An 18,920-nucleotide genomic window follows, 5' to 3' on the forward strand; every position below is an offset into this window, starting at 1 on the left:
TTACAAAAATCACATTCTCACTGCCTTCACTCGCATTAGTCAGGTCTTTGAGATTAATAGAGCGACTTGCAGCATGTTACTTCTAGCAAAAAGATAACAAGTTTACACCACTTTTTATACTCTCGCAACCTGTTGCTACAGAGTATAATAGTTTTGTTCACCTAACGGTTGTTTGTATCACCTAAAATTAATCGAGTTAGATATAGGGTTATATATATATAAATGATCAGGATGAAGAGACGAGTTGAAATCCGGGTGACTGTCTGTCCGTCCGTCCGTCTGTCCGTCCGTTCGTGCAAGCTCTAACTTGAGTAAAAATTGAGATATCTTTATGAAACTTGGTAGACATGTTTCATGGTACCGTGAGACGGTTGGTATTGCAGATGGGCGTAATCGGACCACTGCCACGCCCACAAAACGCCATTAATCAAAAACAAATAACTTGCCACAACTAAGCTCCGCAATAAGATACAAGACTGTTATTTGGTACACAGGATCACATTAGAGAGGGGCATCTGCAGTTAAAATTTTTTTTTAAAAAGTGGGCGTGGTCCCGCCTCTAATAGGTTTAATGTGCATATCTCCTAAACCGCTAATGCTATAATAACAAAATTCACTGGAAGCAAAAAATTTTTAGCACTTCTATTGACGGTGTGAAAATAGTTGAAATCGGGTGGCAACTCCGTCCACTCCCCATATAACGGTACTGTTAAAAACTACTAAAAGCGCGATAAATCAAGCACTAAACACGCCAGAGACATTAAATTTTATCTCTGAGATGGTATAAGATGACTTTATAGGAACCGCGTTCAAAATTAGACAGTGGGCGTGGCACAGCCCACTTTTAGGTGAAAACCCATATCTTGAGATCTGCTCAACCGATTTCAACCAAATTCGGTGCATAACGTTCTTTTCATGTTTCTATGTCATAGTGCGAAAATGGGCGAAATCGGACTACAACCACGCTTACTTCCCATGTAACACCATTTTCAATTCCATCTGATTCTTTCACATTCCACTATGCAAATCAGGTAAAAATGATTATATCGGGGTAAAACTTTGCGTGAATAATGCAATTAAAGTATGCCACCTTATGACCAAAAATTGTCTAAATCGAACCAAAACTGTTCAAGCCCCTAAGTACTAAATATGTGGACCCCAGTGCCTATAGTTGACCTTCTACCGAAAATATCAGTCAATCCACAAAGAAATCTCAAACAAGTATACCATTTGACTTTGCGAGAGTATAAAATGTTCGGTTACATCCGAACTTAGCCCTTCCTTACTTGTTTTTAATCATTTTGCGTGTTCTTAACTAAATTTTTTATACAAGAAATAAAAAAGAACATATATTTTTGATCAGTGATGAGTCCTGCAGTCAGGCCTGTTCCACATGCAAAAAATATAGTTAAAAAATATTATTTTATTTCAGAGCAATAGTTTTTAAGTAATTAACTAGAGAGCATATGTAAGAATATTAATTTTACGTTGAATAAGATTTATTTAATAATTATAGGCATTCTTTTTAAAAGTACGATAATTCTACGCCACTGGTACGATAGTCGCCTCACTTCAAGATGTGAACACTGGGTCAATAGAGCAGTCGGAAAGTAAAAGCGTTAAGGCATGCTCGCAGCTGTTGTCTATTTTGTTTCGGATACTTATAAATATGTATGCCTGGCGCTCTTAAGAATTTAAAAAATCCGGCAGCTTAGTAAATTCTCTTACTTATGGTTTCGGTAGCAACAGTAAATGGCTATATTTCTCTCTAATACTTATATTATATAAATATATTAAACTGAGTGGGCCGCCTCTAGATGTTAAAAAAGAATCTACAGATTTTACCCTCAGGATAAGCAAACAAAAACATTTTTTTTTCGCTTCACCCTAATATTTATATACATTTATTTGATAAACTTTTCTTCAACTACCGCCTAAACTAAATAGCGGGTCATCTATCAAAATAAGCACACCACACACCCTCTCTTACAGTAATTTACTGTATAATTTTGCACGCTCGGTTTACCGTTATCTGCGGTAATTATCTGCAATACTTTTATTAGCTTGTAGATCTTCCCAAGCAACACTACGCTCAAGGCCAAATTGCAAATTAAACGCAAAATTAAACAAACCAAAGCAAAGCAAAAATAGAGAAGCCAACCAACAAAACGAACAAAATGTGGAAAATTGCAAAAAAAAAAAAAAACGGAAAAGTGTAAATAAATATAGAACTGTTGTTGCATGTTTAGAAATGGGCGAAAGCAAGCGCTGTGAAATTGAACCGAAACTTTACGAAAAAAATTAATATGAAGCAAGTTGTAGAAATATAAGTAAAAGTAATGCCAAACAACAAAATAGTCGCCAACAACAAAAACAGACTATATATTACAAACTAAAACCATGTTTGCATGTAAAAGCAGAAATTTGGCTTAATGGAAAGCGAAAAGTTGTTTGCTTTTATCGTCAGCAAACATGCAGAGCACAACGCTTTCAACGCCACAAGGATACTTGCACGCACACGCACACACACACGCTCTACAAGCAGCGAGCGCCGCGCAGGTGCCGAAAGGGCGATTTGAAATAGAAACAAAAACATAAAAAAAAGAAAACAGTAAAGAAAGCAAAAAGGACACCAGAAAACTTATGGTTATGGCCGCACAAAGCCAGGTGTTTTTGTATCAAAGTAGAAAGGCAAAAAACAAAAACAAAAAGTTGGTTGATAAACAACAAATGGCCGGAATATGAGTAGTAGTGCCAGCGTCAAGGTAGGCTTTCACAAATTGCTGCAAGAATAGCAAAGTAAAAACATTGTAAATATGTGGAAAAACGTAGAGAAACACACAGCATTGTGCGCAAAAGTTTCGGTGGTTGGGCACGAGTATTTTCAGCTGCTTACGCTAAAGCTCTGTTTTTGTTTTTGTTGTTCGTGTTTTGTATTTTTAGAAAATCTTTTGTTTTGATGCCAGCCAACAAATTAAGCCAGCGCGATATTGAAACCATTTTTCAAGCCAATGAATGTTTTGCGCTGCACATTTACCTAGAACGAAATAGTGAGAGTGTGTGTGAAAGGCATGAGTTTGAACATATGTATGTGTTTGAGTATTTTGTTATTTACTCGTGCGGCTTTTACTTTTGTGGTTTTGTTATGGCATGGCAAGCAGCGATTCTTAATCAAATTGACGTGTTGCTGTTGTTGCTAGCGCACATTACTATGCATACGTATGTTGTTGCTGTTGTTGTTGGCAGTTTCACTTGAAAGTGTGTTTTCGTGTTGGCGCAATTACAAGTAAATACGAATTGTGCCAGGGTCCTTTTGTTCACAGGCACACACACACACACACACTCAAAGACGCATATTACTTGAAACGGCAGCACTACAAATTTACATAGCATGCTTTTAAGCGCAAAGTCTATTAATGTCAAGTATACGCCCTCGTGTGGCACATTTATATGCAAATTAAAGGGCGACTGAGCAGCAATTTTTGTTACATTTTCTTTTCGCTTTATTTTTCTGCTATTGGAATATTGCTCGTAAGACGCCAAAACAGCTGTGTATCGCAAAAGTACGGTTAGTTCGGCTAGGCAGGTATTGTGGTTGCCGAAAGGTATGCTATACATATTGTGGGGTTACACTTTGAAAATTAGCTATATATGGTAATTTAAGACTGGTAAAGGTGTTATTGTTTCGCTAATTTTTAGAGTGTTTCTTCTGACAAATTTACTACAATAAGCAGGATTAAAAAACATGAGCCTCTAGTTAAATTATGTACTTATAGTATCTTTAAAATTGGAAAGCACAACAAAACAATAGCTAACATAAAATAAAGAGGGAAAGTACAATAAAAAGGCTGTTCAAACATAGGAAACCAAAAGTATATTAAAACAAAAAACCTCTTTACTTCGGCTGCACCAAAGCTATAAACGCTTCACAGATGCGTTTCTTATAGCATAATAGGGTATAAAAAGATTTCTATATTGATTTTGATCGGTTAATTTGTACGGCAGCTATATGCCATAGTGGTCCTATCTGAACAATTTCTTTAGCGCTTGTAGCGTTGCCTTGGATAGCAGTCTATGCCAAATTTCGTAAAGTTATATTGTCAAATAAAAAAGTGTTCCATACAAGAACTTGATGCTGATTGTTCAGTTTGTTTGACAACTACATGCTCTAGTAGTCCGATATCGGCGGTTCTGATAAATGAGCAGCTGCGTGCTAAGAAAAGGACGTTTGCGAAATTTCAAATCGGTATCTCACAAACTGACGGACGAGCCAACATGGCTAAGTCGACTCAGCACGTCACGCCATCATTTGTCCAAAAAATATTTTAACTCGAAATTTACTTTAAGTGAGTGGGCCGCCTTTCAATGTTAAAAAAAATGTTTTTTTTTATTTTTAAAACTTTCATATTGTATTTTATAGTCTACAAATTTTACCCTAAGAAAAAAAAAAAATTTTTTCTCGCTCCACCCGAATTGTGCGAATTCAACTCAATAACTTTATTGTTGCTTTTACATGTAATTCTTTTGACAAAAGAGCAGAAGCGAGCAGCGGAACGGCAAATAGAAGACGGCTTATATATACTTTATAGGCTTTGCGACGTTTCCATCTGGCTGTACCAAATTTTATACCCTACATAATTAAATTTTTTTATTTTAACACACCCTGTGCAGGCTCTAAAAACTACCAAAAAATTGCAAATAGAAAACTCAAAGCACTCCAATTCATTTGTCTAATATTCAGCAAAGCTCAACCACACATGCTTATGCATATTTAGTTGCAAACATTCGTATTGTTAGCATTTATACCATGAATGCAGCCACATTTAGTTTCGAGTTCCACACTTGCGTCAAATCAAAACTATTCTCGACATTTGCATTTTGCACCCGTTATACCAATATTAACTTAGCTTTCATGTCAACGCCAATCATGCTATTTTCGTGCTTAAATCAAAAGGATATAACATTTTGAAGTATATGAATTTTGGCGCTTTGATTTGCATAGCACTTCATAATATGGACATCAATAATACTCGACACTATTTGCATTGAAATGTTGCGGCACAAAAGCGACAAGAAAATACTTGGAAATCCTGCGCCACTCATGGCAACTCAATTTTCCATGAATTTTTCAAAAGTTTGCACACATTTGCAAGCCTTGCAGCATATTTATATATACAGCTCATATATATACATTTTTTTTTTGTTGCAGCAAAGCGCTGTTTGTACAGCTTTTTATTTCATATAAAGAAATATTTTTTCTCGCTTGCTTGTTTTGCGTTTGACGCGCTTCTGTTTTGCGGCAAAAAGCGCGTATTTATGTTTTTCGCGTGTAATTTTTTCGCTCCAACGCAGCCGCGCCAACGCGTATGTAAGAGTAAACAAATGGCTGTTGATGGCGGCTGTTGACGCAACTCTTTTTGTAAACAAATAAAGCAAGCGCAGCCACAACAGCAGCAAAAACATGGGCAGCGTGTGTACACAGTCGCCGAAAGCAAGTGCAGGTGCAGCTGCAGGGGAGCACGGCACGGAGTACGCCAACAGCAGCAGCAGCAGCTAACTGGCGGCGCTGTTGTCAGCAAGCAATCAACAAAGCATTGCGCTCGCCCCAGTTGCTGTTGTTGCTGCTGGCTTTATTTGTTTTGGTTGTTGTAGTAGTTTTTTTTAAATAAATTTTTTTTTTTGTTTTGGTTGCTATTGACACAATTTAGTTATATGCATTTCCATTTTCTCTTTGTTACCAAGTTTTAATGCAAGTTTTTCGATTTAATTTATATTTCTCTTATTTTTATGGAATTTGCTTAGAATTGAGTTTTGCATTCCTTCTAGCTTTGTGCATTTACTTCCACGAAAAGGCTGCCTCTTCTGCATGCTCGCAAATAACTGTACGTGGAGTCCCAGCAGAGTTGCTCAGAATGCAGTGTGTACCAGGAAAAGGTCATTAGGCAATCGTGCGAATTGCTGGTGTAGTTGTGCGTAAGCAGTATGCTTGTGCAGTAGCAAGTTTTTGAGAATCAAATGCCACGCTCTGATCAAATCAACGTTGCGAAATTAAAGAACGAGTCGATCTAACGTCTTGTCTATTTATTTTGTATTTGTGTCTATTTCGCGTCAAAATGAGAATGTCAATATTGTCTAGTGGAGTTGCCTAGTATATTGCGAATTCTGCGTATAATAATCCATAGTTATAAATTTTCTAGCCACTAACGCTTTTTCGACGGTACTAACATAAAAACGGAAAGCTCGTTATACAGTCAAAAGCTTAACTAAAAGCAGCAAAAATATTCGATTTTACATGCACAAATGTCAACCTTTGCTTACTAGCTGAGATTAGGTACTAAACGAGTCAAGTTGGATGAGTAATTTAGAATTTTGCCATACAACTTCATTTCTCAGCTGTCAGTTTGTGATTTTGTGATTAAAATCCGCACAATTTACCGCAATTCTCAATTTAAGCGCAATTTTAGAGTTTTTCATGTTAGATTTACTTTTTGTTTCTGCATTATTTTGCGATGTGCAAAAATTAATGGCAACATCACGTTTTCAATTTACCTGCCGCGTTCACAGTGTCTATGCTGCAAGTGGCGTATTTGCGCAACGCTGAGGGCAATGTTAACGACAAAGCAATAACAACCATTGCCGCTTTCACTTGTACCCGCGCCGTTGATATTATTGAAGTTAGCCAACACCGTTATTAGACGCTGACCTGAGCGACCGACCAACGATTTTGTTTTTGTGCCCCAACAAAGTAGCGAAAAATGGAAGGAGTTCGGCGTTTCGATAGTTTTTTTACGTTTTTCTTTCTAACTGCACCATTTCGAGGGCAATGGTTTGGTAGATCAAAAAAAAAAATATAATAAAAATTTGCAAAATGTCAACGGTGCGCTTTGTTGGTCGTGTTATTCGGGCTGGTTGGGGGGAGAGCCGGTTGGTAGCGGTGGTTGTTGAGGATGCTTGGTTGCACGCATACCTAGTATTAGGTGAAACTTAATTGCATTTGCTTATTTTTCTGCTCGACTGCAGGGCTTAGCTCACATTCGTTCGTTGTTCAACGCTTTAGAATTTCGACGACTTTGCACACCACTTTTTACTGGGTCTTATTTTATTCAGCCAAAAAAAATTTTCAATTTAACAGCTTGTCAGTCAACCCTTTGCCAGCTCGCTAAGCAACATTTTTTTTTTCAACATACATACATACATACAAATATATTGCTTTACATTCCTAGTATGGAAATTCAATTACGACATTTTTCACTTTCCATTTAGTTATTTTCATTTTTGTTTGCCAGCCTTTTATTTAAAATGCAATAAAGCCAATTTCACTTAATTGACTATTTAAATTTTTATTTTGCAGTTGCGGCATATGCTGCGCTTCAAGCGAGTATCTCTGTCGAACGGTAGTTATTTGCAACGCTGTCCGTGCGCTGCCCGATTTGCTTAATTGACCCTTGTCTATAGGGGTCGCCTAGATTTTTCTTCGCGCTGTTGTTTTTAATGTATATATTGATAAAAGAATTATATAATATATATTTATTTAATAAAAAATATTTGCAGAAAGTGTGGTGCAAAGAAATTGAATTTTTATATAAGTTGTTTGTTTGATCCAATAGGTGGCGCTATAATCAATATATAACTTATATAATGTATGGACATTCTTATATTATGTAATGTACAGAATGGAAATAAAAAACTGCTTCAAATGAAATATTTTTATTACGCAAACATAACGAAAATATTTGAGTGTTGGAAATGTGTCTAGACCTAAACAAATTGACTGACAATTTTTCGCGTCGCAAATAAACAGCTGGCAAACTCACACTTATTGACATATCGAGATCAAACTTCTTATGAACAAAAAAAAAAAAAAATCGGTGGTATCACACTAGGAAAATAATATTTATCGATACTGTTGACGCACGCTGTTTAAATGGACCATTCCGGATCAAATTTGATCTTGAGTGTAGGCAAAGCTTTTCCAAGTTGGTATATGTGTCTAAGAAAAACCAAGAGTTCAGTCGATTAATTTGACCGATAGATGGCGCTGTATGTCGCAATATTAAAAATAATTATATTAACTGACCGAAAAATGTAAAAGAAAATTATCAGCTCGGCGAATTTTTGAAAAAAAAATTAAATTTCTTCAGAGTGGCTATAATCATTTCTAAACTACAATATTAGACTGCGAAACATCAATATAAGTCAATGAAGTTACAAATATATGAAATAATCTAAAAAAAACTATACAATTACTAAAAATCAGCACAAGTTTTACTTACATCATTTGGAAAGCCTTCAAAGACGCGAGAAAAAAATCTGAAAAAATCAAAAACAAAAATTAGTTATCAAAAACAAATGAAAGTTAAGGTAAAAGTGATTAATAATATAGAACAATAATCTTACAATTACAAATTTGAAAAGCGCAATTAAATGGCGCACACAAAAAATCTACGCAGACCTACTGCTGGTACCGCTCAAGCGAAACTCGTGTAGCGGTAACCCACTTACTACATTATAAACTTAATTATAGATGTAAGCACGATAGCTGGTGCTAAAATCAAATAAAAATAAATAAAAAGGATATATATAACTATTTATAACTGTATACGCACACAAGTGCACTATATGTTTTATATATAAGTCACAAAAGAGAGCTACGAAGAACAATTTTAATAAAAGTTTTGACAAAACAAAGCTCTAAAGCTCTGACGCGGGCTAGGTAAACAAAAATAAACGGTTATTAAAGCGTTTCCGCTCGCACAAAGCAAAGGACACGCCTACTTATGGAAAATTGCAGAAGGCAGACGAAAATAATAACGAGAGTTTCACGAAAGTGTTGTGCCAAGGATTATTGTGAATTTAAACTAGACAAGACGTTACTATTTCTTACATTGCTTATAGCATAAGAGTGTATAAAAGATGCAGTTTATATGGCAGCTATATGCTATAGTGATCCGATATCGACGGTTACGACCAATGAGCAGCTTTTTGTAGAGTAAAGACGCGTGCAAAATTTCAAATCGATATCTCAAAAACTGAAAGACTAATTCACTTATATACAGAAAGGCAGACAGACGGACATTGGTAGTGTAGTGCCTCGAAATTTCAGGCATTTTTATAGCCCACTGAGATATTAATTTCCACAAGCTAAAAGCTCTTACATAACAACCATAAAACTGAGCAAAAATATAAAGTTTAATACCTTTTCACAAACTAACTGAACGAACTTTAGTGCGTCTGGCCGCAGCGCTCTGAAAATAAATGCAAAACCATGTGGAAAACTTGAAGCGAGCAAAATTGCATACTTTGTGCATAACGCTTTTCCAACAGCCGCCTAACTATGCGTTTATATGTGTGTGAATGTGCGCGGATGCCTTCAACAATTTGCCACGCCAAGCTTTTTATTGCTTTTAATACTTTTCTAAGCACTCAAAGCTTATGCCAAGTAACGATGTGGCGACTGTAAGACTACAACGACAGCAACAACAACAACAACAACAACAACCAACGAGCAACCTTTGAAGGCAGGGTTGGGCGCAGTGACTAGGTGTTGCTCGTTGCAGCAAGTTGATTGTGTTGCAGTTAATTTAAGTACGTGTTTTTGTTTTGCCAGTTTGTGTAGTACGAAACGGTAAAAATGCTGGAGTTGGCAATAAACGTAAGTATGTATGTATGCGGTAGGTTTGCCGGTGCATAGCTGGTGTCGACATGCACATGTTGCGCCCTCATTTTCTATGGCAGCAAGGTCACGACATAACTTTTACACTTTTCGCGGCAACACGCGATATTAACGCGTACATACTTGTATATACCGTTATAACAGTACGAGTATGTGTGCTGCTGTAAATATGCCATATTTACTTGAGCACAAGTTTGTGCATACTTATGCATGGGCAAGCGTCACATTTTGGTGGCAAGTGTAAAAATCAAGCAAATATATGCGAAGACATGTCCGATAAATTGTTATTGTGCGAGTAGTGGCGAGGCGAGGCAAATTCGCTAACTTATGGAGAGCTTTTGGTACACAAAAAGGAAAACTCAAGTAAATCACAAAAGAAAACCGAAATCGGTGTCAGTTAAAGTAAGCTTTAACAAGAAAATCGAAGCAAAAGGTACAAATTTACATAGCTATATAAATATATATGTAAATGTATATGTTTATATGTACATTTGTAAGCAGGCAACCAAAGATTTATATGCTTCTCAGTTTTCTGAACGCTGCTGGCATAAAATATCAATACACACAACAATTCTTCGATTGTCAGCACAGCCACATTTGTAGAAATTGTTAAGCAGCAGCTCAACCTCCCAATACTCTACTTAATCTCGGAGCATCTCGTATGACACTGAACTCAAGAAACAGTCACGAATGTGGCACAAATATAAATTCATTGCCACAAGTGGTGGCGTAATGTCGGCTATTTAGGCACAAAACACTTTGAAGCCTAAATTTAGGCGACTTAAATGCCAGCACACACACAAGTAACTGCCTTTCAAGCCCACGCAAAACCAACTTTAAGTACACATAGCCAACACATACACATACATACACACAAATTATTGAAATATGTATGTACATCAATTGAAAAAGGATACGGCACCCACGCTGCTCATAACCGAAGAGCTTAACACACATAGATATCACCGCATAAATATATATATGTGTGTGTGTGTCACGCGGCGTCTGGCTGACTGCCCGACCCAGTTGTTTTAGCCCACCACAACGAAGTGCGGAGGCGGCAAGCAAACTGTGCGAGCACAACTTCCGTACCCCCCCCCCCCCCCCCCCAGCAGCGCTGGCACCGCTCAAATTTCAGTAGCCACCGAGTTTTGTGCGAGCACTGTGCGCCAATGCATGCTGGCCACATGTTGTGACATGTCGGTATTAGCTAACGTCGTGTTGTGAGGTTAAAAGGTTGTGCTGTCCATGTGGTTGACGGCAGCATACAATAGAGCCAAACACACATATAATCCCACACATGTATAAAATGTTTGCATTTGTGTATGTGTGCGCATATTGATATTGCCTATAATGCTATTATAGCTTTAATTATGCGCCAACCCAACAACATGCATTCACAGTAAGTTGCCAACTAATATATATGCAATAATTCATAACTAAAACAGACGATAGCAATTTATAATTTTAATTAGACAACATTAATTAGAAGAGTGGCGCATAGTTGAATTGTTTAAAATTTACTTAGTTAATTGTTATTGTTGCAAGTAGTTTTATGTTGGCATAATCAATGAGCCGCATATGTGTGGCAAACTTGCAAACACAGTACACACATATGCACAGCAGAGTGTAGAGGTCGACATCATTAAAATGGTAAGCGTACGTCAGCATAAACCTTTATAAAACAAGAAAAACGTTAACTTCGGCTGCACCGAACATATAACACCCCTCACAGTTGTATTTCTGATAGCGTTTATAAAAATATCGCAATCCTGATTTTGTTGTTGTATTGCAGCTATATGCTATAATGATCCGATCTGAACAATTTCTTCGGAGATTGCACCGCTGCCCTGGATAATAATATCTCGTCAAATACAAAAGTTTTTCATGCAAGCACTTGATACCGAGCTTTCAGTTTGTATGGCAGCTATAAGCTATAGTGTTCCGATATCGGCGATTCCGACATATGAGCAGCTTGTTGTGAAGAAAAATACGTTCAAGAAATTTCAGGTTGATCTCTCAAAAGCTGAGTGACAATTCGCCTATATACAGACAGATGGACATGGCTAAATCGACTCAGCTCGGCACGCTGATTATTTGTGGACATATATGTATGTAATTTATAGGGTCTCCGAAGTTTCCTTCAGGATGTTAAAAACTTTGTGGCAAACTTAATATACCCTGTTCAGAGTATTAAATTAAGACAAATATGATAAGCAAGAAAGAGCCTAAATCAACCAACAATTTCCGGAATTATTCGACTGAATTCTGAAATCCAGGAGATGTCTGTCAAAGCTACTGAGCCATATAGAAAATAACTTATATAGAAAAGCACTCATTAAGAAAAGAACTTATATAGCAACTCAGAAGTTGTAATTTAATTAACCAAAGCAGTTTTTGTAATCTTCACACATCTTCCTCTGAATTTAAGTGGCGTTCTGGTTTACGCGCCCGAATTTCAGGCCCTTTTCGGATCCGATCAAAAAAAAAACAAAGCAAGAAACATTTTTAACATAAATTTTTTTATATGTTTTCTATTTATAATTAAAGAGTAAAAATCAATTAAAAAATTTAAAAAAAAATTTTTTTTTAATTCCAGGCTTGCAAAGTGGGGCCTGATGAAAACGTGGCGTGTCTTGGTGTGCAGAATATCAGGGCTCCCAGTAACCCGAAATGGAAATTGTTGAGTGATCCTTAAAGGGGCAGGATGTAGTTATAGCACTACAAAAGGATTTTGAAATTTTTTTTCCACAAAATGGCGGCTGTTTGAAAAATATGTTTCGTTATTTCCGTTTTTGCTGTTCGGAATTTTTTTAATTTATGTAAAAAAAAATTTCAAAAATCCACTCGTTGTGCGATAGTATAATGTATAAAGAAGCTCTGTATAAAATTTCAAGTAAGTCGTTAGAATAGAACTTGAGATATCATGCACATCATTTCTAAAAAGTAGTTCAGAGAAGAACGACTTTAAAGCTCGCGCCGAGCTGTAACCCCGAAAATAATTTAAATTTCAAAAAAACTTTTTAGGGCCATATTCTTAAAGGGTTATACTACAATAATATGCAAAAAAAATTAAATTGATTTTTTTAAATTTCTAAACCAGGTAATTACCGCTTAAACCGCTTCTTAGCGTTTCTACGCACTTTATGTATAGACTCCAAACATTACAGTCGTTTGGTAACAACTCGCCTGCTTTCCGCCTAAAAATACTTTCCAATACACGGCATGCTGTTATCCTTTTTTACACCCTGCCACTGACACATAATTTTATGGCGTGGAAAGCAGTTTGTTCAAAACAACTCTGTGTTGAACTTCTATTATAATTACAACAAACGGCCGCGATAATGCACAGCAAATGTGGCAAAGTGCCCTCCGACGAGCTTTGGTGTAATAAAAGCTAACCATATTAATTAATTTAGTGCCAGTCTTGCTATGATAACGGTAAGCGTTTATAGATATAATACCAACAGCCATAAAAGTAAAAACGAATTTTCATGCAAAAATATTTTATAACAAGTGGAACTATACATAGGTATATAGTAGTAAATATATACATTAGTGTGATTGTATGCGATTCAACGCTGCAGCTCCAAGCGTGAGGGCGCAATATTGTTCGAGCAGATAGGAAAGTTAATAAATTTGCGCACAAATAAAAATAGGGGAAATTAAAAATGTATACAAAGCAAAAGCGCAAAATATGTAACTAAAACTCAATTAAAAACTATTTGGATGAAACTAGATATTTCGGAAACTCATTCAATGCATATTAAATTACAAAAGCGCATTCACTTGTTCTAGCGTGCAGCAAATTGCAAATATGTGTGTGTATGTGTAGTTATTCATTAATGCATGACAGACAATTTTCAGAAGCCCGAAAAGCAAAAAACAAAAAAAAAAACAACAACTTGGAAAACATGCTTCCACCAACAGTTTGTGGTTTATTATGACATACAAATGTCAACATAATCTCAATTTTGCGGTATTTACGTAATGCAGAATGCAAAAACCAACACACACAAACACACACACATTTGCGCAATAAATGGATGTTAAATTGCGGCAGTACGTGACAGACGCATACGAGCAATTAATGCCGAAATTATTGGCTCGAATTAGATAGAGTGAAATATTTGCTGTACATATAGCCTCGCTCCTGCCCGCACTCATGGCGAATGCAGGAGAGATAGATATGAATATATTATAGCTATACATACTTGTATGTATATCGAATGAAAATTGTAATTTAAAATGCAAAATTGCGCAAGTGTATTTATGTTTGTGTGTGTGTGCGCATAGATAGATTTTCAATTAATTTATTGCTACCACACGTACCACTGCCACATAGGCAGCACATAAATACAGTTGCGTACAAGCACACATTCTGATATGTACAGAGATTAGGCTGGTTCTTAAGTGTATACATTTTTATAAATATTTTGATTTAAATTAGAGACGCTTAAGCTATTCCACAAAGGTTCAACTACCCCAATTCAGATTTACGAGTTATTAGATTACTTAAAGTGCTCCTAAAACGATAACTCTTACTTTTTTCAGCACTAGTTGACATATAAAAAAAATCGCAAAAGCTCTATTATATATATACAAATGATCAGCGTGACGAGCTGAGTCGATTTAGCCATGTTCGTCTGACCGAACTAGTCTCTCAGTTTTTGAGATATCGATCTGAAATTTTGCACACGTTTCTTTCCCCATTAAGCCGCTCATTTGTTGGTATAGCCGATATCGGACCACTCTAGCATGCAGCTGCCATACAAACTGAAATATCAAAATCCAGTACTTCTTGAAAGTACTTCTGGAAAACTTTTTAATTTGACAAGACACGGCAACGCTACATTTCCCGAACAAATTGTTGAGACCGGACCACTATTGTAGTAGATTTTGAAGCAAAAAATAACTGGTAATTTATACACTAGTCATAGTGCTGCCACCTTCTCCACCTGCCACCTGATTTAGCTTCATCTAACTCGTTTTTCGTTCTCGCAACGAAAATATCTAAGCCGAAAGCGGCCGAAGAGCCGATTTACTATTTTAGCCGGCCAAATGAGGCTTGAAGATATCGATTTTGGATATTAAGTAGATCAAGAAAGTAGTAACAATTTAAACTTGTCGAGTTTTCAATAAAAAAAAAACTGCTTTAACCGTGATGCGACACTAGTTAATCGCTTCCAAACGGTACCAAACTAAATACACATCTATTATATTTGATTATAACGATTCGATGCTGAGATTTAGTTTTGGGTAAACTGCGGTAAAGAGTTTCTACTCACTTTTAAGGTCCACCCTAATCTCTGCACATAACTCGGTGTGCTTTTCAGGGCATTCAGCGTCACATGTGCGTTTAAATTAAAACTCAATAAACACACACAAACATGTAAGCGCTTCATACTCATTTCCCATTACACTGTGCTGCCTACCATGGCCACTTTGGCAATTTTTGAGCCTCCATCGCAATATGCAATTGGGGATTGCAGACATTGTCTGCACGCACATTTCGTGTTTCAAATAAAGCCAGCATGTTCTTTGTTGCTCATGTTGTTGTTATGTTTCTTTTCATATTTCGGTTATTTTATTGTGGTTGGCCATTTGTAACTGTGCCTGCGCTATGTTATTGGTCTCGGGTACATGTCGGTCGTTGGTAGCTAACATTAAAACAACAAGACTGTCGGTCATAAATTTTCATTTTGTATTCCTGAACACGCTGACACTTCCTACAGCCGGTTCCCGTGGACGTTTGCGCAAATTCAGTTAAACAACAATCGACAAAGATGGCTGCAGCTGCGGTTGCCATGTATGGCGGTTGGCGTTGGTTGGGGAGTGCGGGTCAACGTTAACAATTTTATTAGTTTAGCCTGAAATCATTGAACTGCTGCTCAAACACGATGTTAAATTGTTCTTTAGAAATTCACATTGCTTGCTTGTAATTGAATATGGCATACTTTTAGGCGATTTTACTTGTTTCGAATTTTGTTGCCGTTACGGAGGTGGTTGCTTTCGGGCATGTGTAAGAAATGGCTATGTGTGCAAGAGAAGACAATTTTTAACACCAGAGGGATCTTTACAAACCCATATTTTATGTAACAAAGCTTCAATTTACGAACAACAAATGAGGACACATGAGTTATTTATAGAGGACGCTGCTGTGCGCATTGTTAACCGTAATAGACACTAAAACACTCGATGGATTAGAAGTCGTAACTGTCAAACTGTGAGACACCACACCTTTCTTGTGGTTCAGAGAGGAAACAATACAGTAAGGGGACTTAAGTCGCGGTGTTATCACAATGGGCCTACTAAAGCCCTAGGTGCGTCGTAAAACAACCACTCTAACTACCTAGCTAACATGCCTTCCTTCAGATTTAAATTAAAATAATAAGAATAGTAGAACCATATACAGCGTCTAACCATTCATAAATAAAAATGTGGAAATCGCCGCGTTAAACCAATGCAACTTTTGCGACCTGGAAACCAAATCTTTCTTAAGTCTGCTATGCATTAAAATACGCTGAACAACTGGGTTCCATATTTAAGACATATATATGTACATATATGTCTGTATTTGTGAAGCAATAAATGACATTACAAATTGCTTTTTTTCTTCTCATTTATTATGCTAACTGCTGCTATTTAAAAAACATTAATAGTCTTAACAGCTGTTTTAGACTACAACAAAAGACAACTACTGTAACATATAAACCAACAGCTGTATATTGTCCTATCCCACTACAATTTACTGTCAGCACACCGATAATTCATTAAATCCGTGGCCAAAGTGAGTGAGGTAGAGCTTTTATGAAAAGTACACGTAATCCTTGGTTCACAGGCGTCTAACGCGTGCAGGCGTTTATGATACGGGCAGAGTGTCGGTAGTGTGCTCCGTAGCCTATCATTAGCCAACAATTGTTGGTGGAATTAAGTGAGAGCCTTCGACTTGGTTTTTGCTGCCACTTGGTGTAGATGAGCAAGCGTTGGTTCTATTTAAGAAGCTTTAATAGTAAATGAAGACTCGGTAAACACAAATGATATATTCTTAATTTTATGTGCTGTTTTTACGCTGCTACTAACAATTACTTTCAGCATTTTCTTACTATTTCTCATATGGCTAATTCACGTGTCTGTTTTTCTTTTTATTTCATTTATTTTGCGCGTTTTCGTGTTTGCTTTTTCACTGGCTTCACTTACCAGCTCAACGCGTGTGTCACTTATATTCTTCAACGTTGCTAATCAGGCGTTTGTTCACAGTAATTACTTTTTAATGTTTATGCCCCGTTGCCCCGTTGCAATCGATTAAGGCATATAGCGTGTGAATTATAAAATGTTTAACGTTCAGAGCGGCAAAGCGACAGTTGGCGCGATATAAATTATTAAGGAAGCAGTAGGCAATTAGAACGAAATAAATGGCTACATTAGCAAAGAGCGGCGTTTAAATTACCACAAACTCTATAAAAAAAATAACAAAAATTTTTTTAACAAAGTGTTTACTGCGACAAAAAAAAAATATAACAAAGATAAAATAAATGCGATAAATAAGAAATTATTTCAAGCTATTAAGAAAGCTATGCTCGCATGTGAATCATTACCACAAAGCAAACAAATAATGCAAACACAAAAACAAACGCTGCCTACGCGTAAAGCAATGTGCTGAAATATTTTTATTTGGCTTAGAGCCAAGGCAGCAGACTACACTGTTTTTAAAAGAAAAAAAAAAAAACATAAACGAAAATATTTCAATTAATTTTCGCGCCAAATTGAAATGAATTTATTTATATCACTACTATTTTATTATTTATTTGTTTATTTTTGCTGCTTTTGCACGACTACACAAACTGACAGCAATTTTTATCTCATAACAATAACAAGCCGACAGATATAAGTAAATAAACAAAAACTCACAAAGAACGCCCACAACGCACACCAACGGCAGGCAACAGCGGAGCACAAATTCGCATAGACAACTACACGCTCGGTGCGCTTTGGCACATTTTAAAAGCAAACAACAACTACAACACAAATGTACACAAAGTTGGCTAAAGCATAGAGCAAGAAAGCAAACGTTGGTTGCATTTACATTTATATTTAGTAAAACACAGCAACCGACACAACCGCATATTTACATACATAGTATATGCCGGCATGTGCTCAGCCACCGCTCGCCATGGCGTATACGCAACCACAGATATTGCAAACTCATTTAAATGCTATTGTAACAACTTTTGCATTTAAATACGAGTCTACTAAATGCTGTTTTTAAAAATGAAATGAAAATCAAAATTGAAAGCGACAATGACAGCAAGTTTAGTAGTAAGCACAACACAGACACAAAGCAGCGTTGCGCTCGCTGCCAGCAGACGACACACTACCGGCTGTCTGACTAATTCATTGCCTAACTGACACACAGTGAGTGACTGGCTGACTCAACGACTGACTGACTGACTAACACACCGACCGATTGCATGACTGACTGACTGTTACAGCGAACGGCAGCAGGAAAGTAGGAAAGTCATTAAAATAATTGCAACATAATTAAAAAAGTTGAAATGTTTTCACAAAATGCAGGCGCTCATACAAATATCTGGTGACATATGCCACAAGCCCCTGAGTGCAATAAACGCCTACACTCAGACATACTCACAGCGGCTGTATATGTGGAAATAACTAGAATAACAATATAAGAGGGCAGTGGGAAGCACCTTTTGGGGTATGAAATGAGGCAGATACAGCACCACATTCACACACACATACATGCATAAATACATAGGTACACATATACAGATTTATGTGGAAGCGTACAGCTGGCAAATAATAGCATGCGCTTGTGATTTAAAATTGACTCAAGTTGTAATGGCAGAAATGTGGGAGTATAACTGCAATAAAACTTTTTGTTGCAATGCACGCCGGGGGATTGAAATTTTGCTAATTTGAGCATTTAATGTGAAAATCGGAGATTCGCTACGATTTAACCGTTTTTGAAGAGCAATACGGCAATGATTTTAAATGCTTGAAGAGCTAGAAAGCGCTATAGCACTTGATGTATGGAAATTATGAGTATGAGAGGAAAATGTGGAACAATTTTCTACAGCAAATCTCTCTACATCTGTGCAATACAGTAATTAAACCGAAACCGAAATTGTATATTTTTATACATTTTTCCAAAGACCTAGAGTAACAACGTACGTTTTGCGAAGGTTTTAAGGTCTTAAGTGTTCCTATATTGTAGCCAATAGTATAT

General features: G+C 36.7%; 1 protein-coding gene across 1 annotated transcript in view; it reads right to left on the minus strand.

The window, feature by feature from the left end:
• Positions 1-18,920, minus strand: part of bin3 (bicoid-interacting protein 3) — a 110,999-nt gene that overhangs the window by 36,228 nt on the left and 55,851 nt on the right. The window contains exon 3 of the mRNA XM_036374574.2: positions 8,274-8,310. The gene's annotated coding sequence lies outside the window, so the exon portion shown is untranslated. The remainder of the gene's footprint in view (positions 1-8,273; positions 8,311-18,920) is intronic.

The sequence above is a fragment of the Bactrocera oleae genome, chromosome 4, assembly GCF_042242935.1.
Source record: "Bactrocera oleae isolate idBacOlea1 chromosome 4, idBacOlea1, whole genome shotgun sequence".
Lineage (NCBI taxonomy): Eukaryota > Metazoa > Arthropoda > Insecta > Diptera > Tephritidae > Bactrocera > Bactrocera oleae.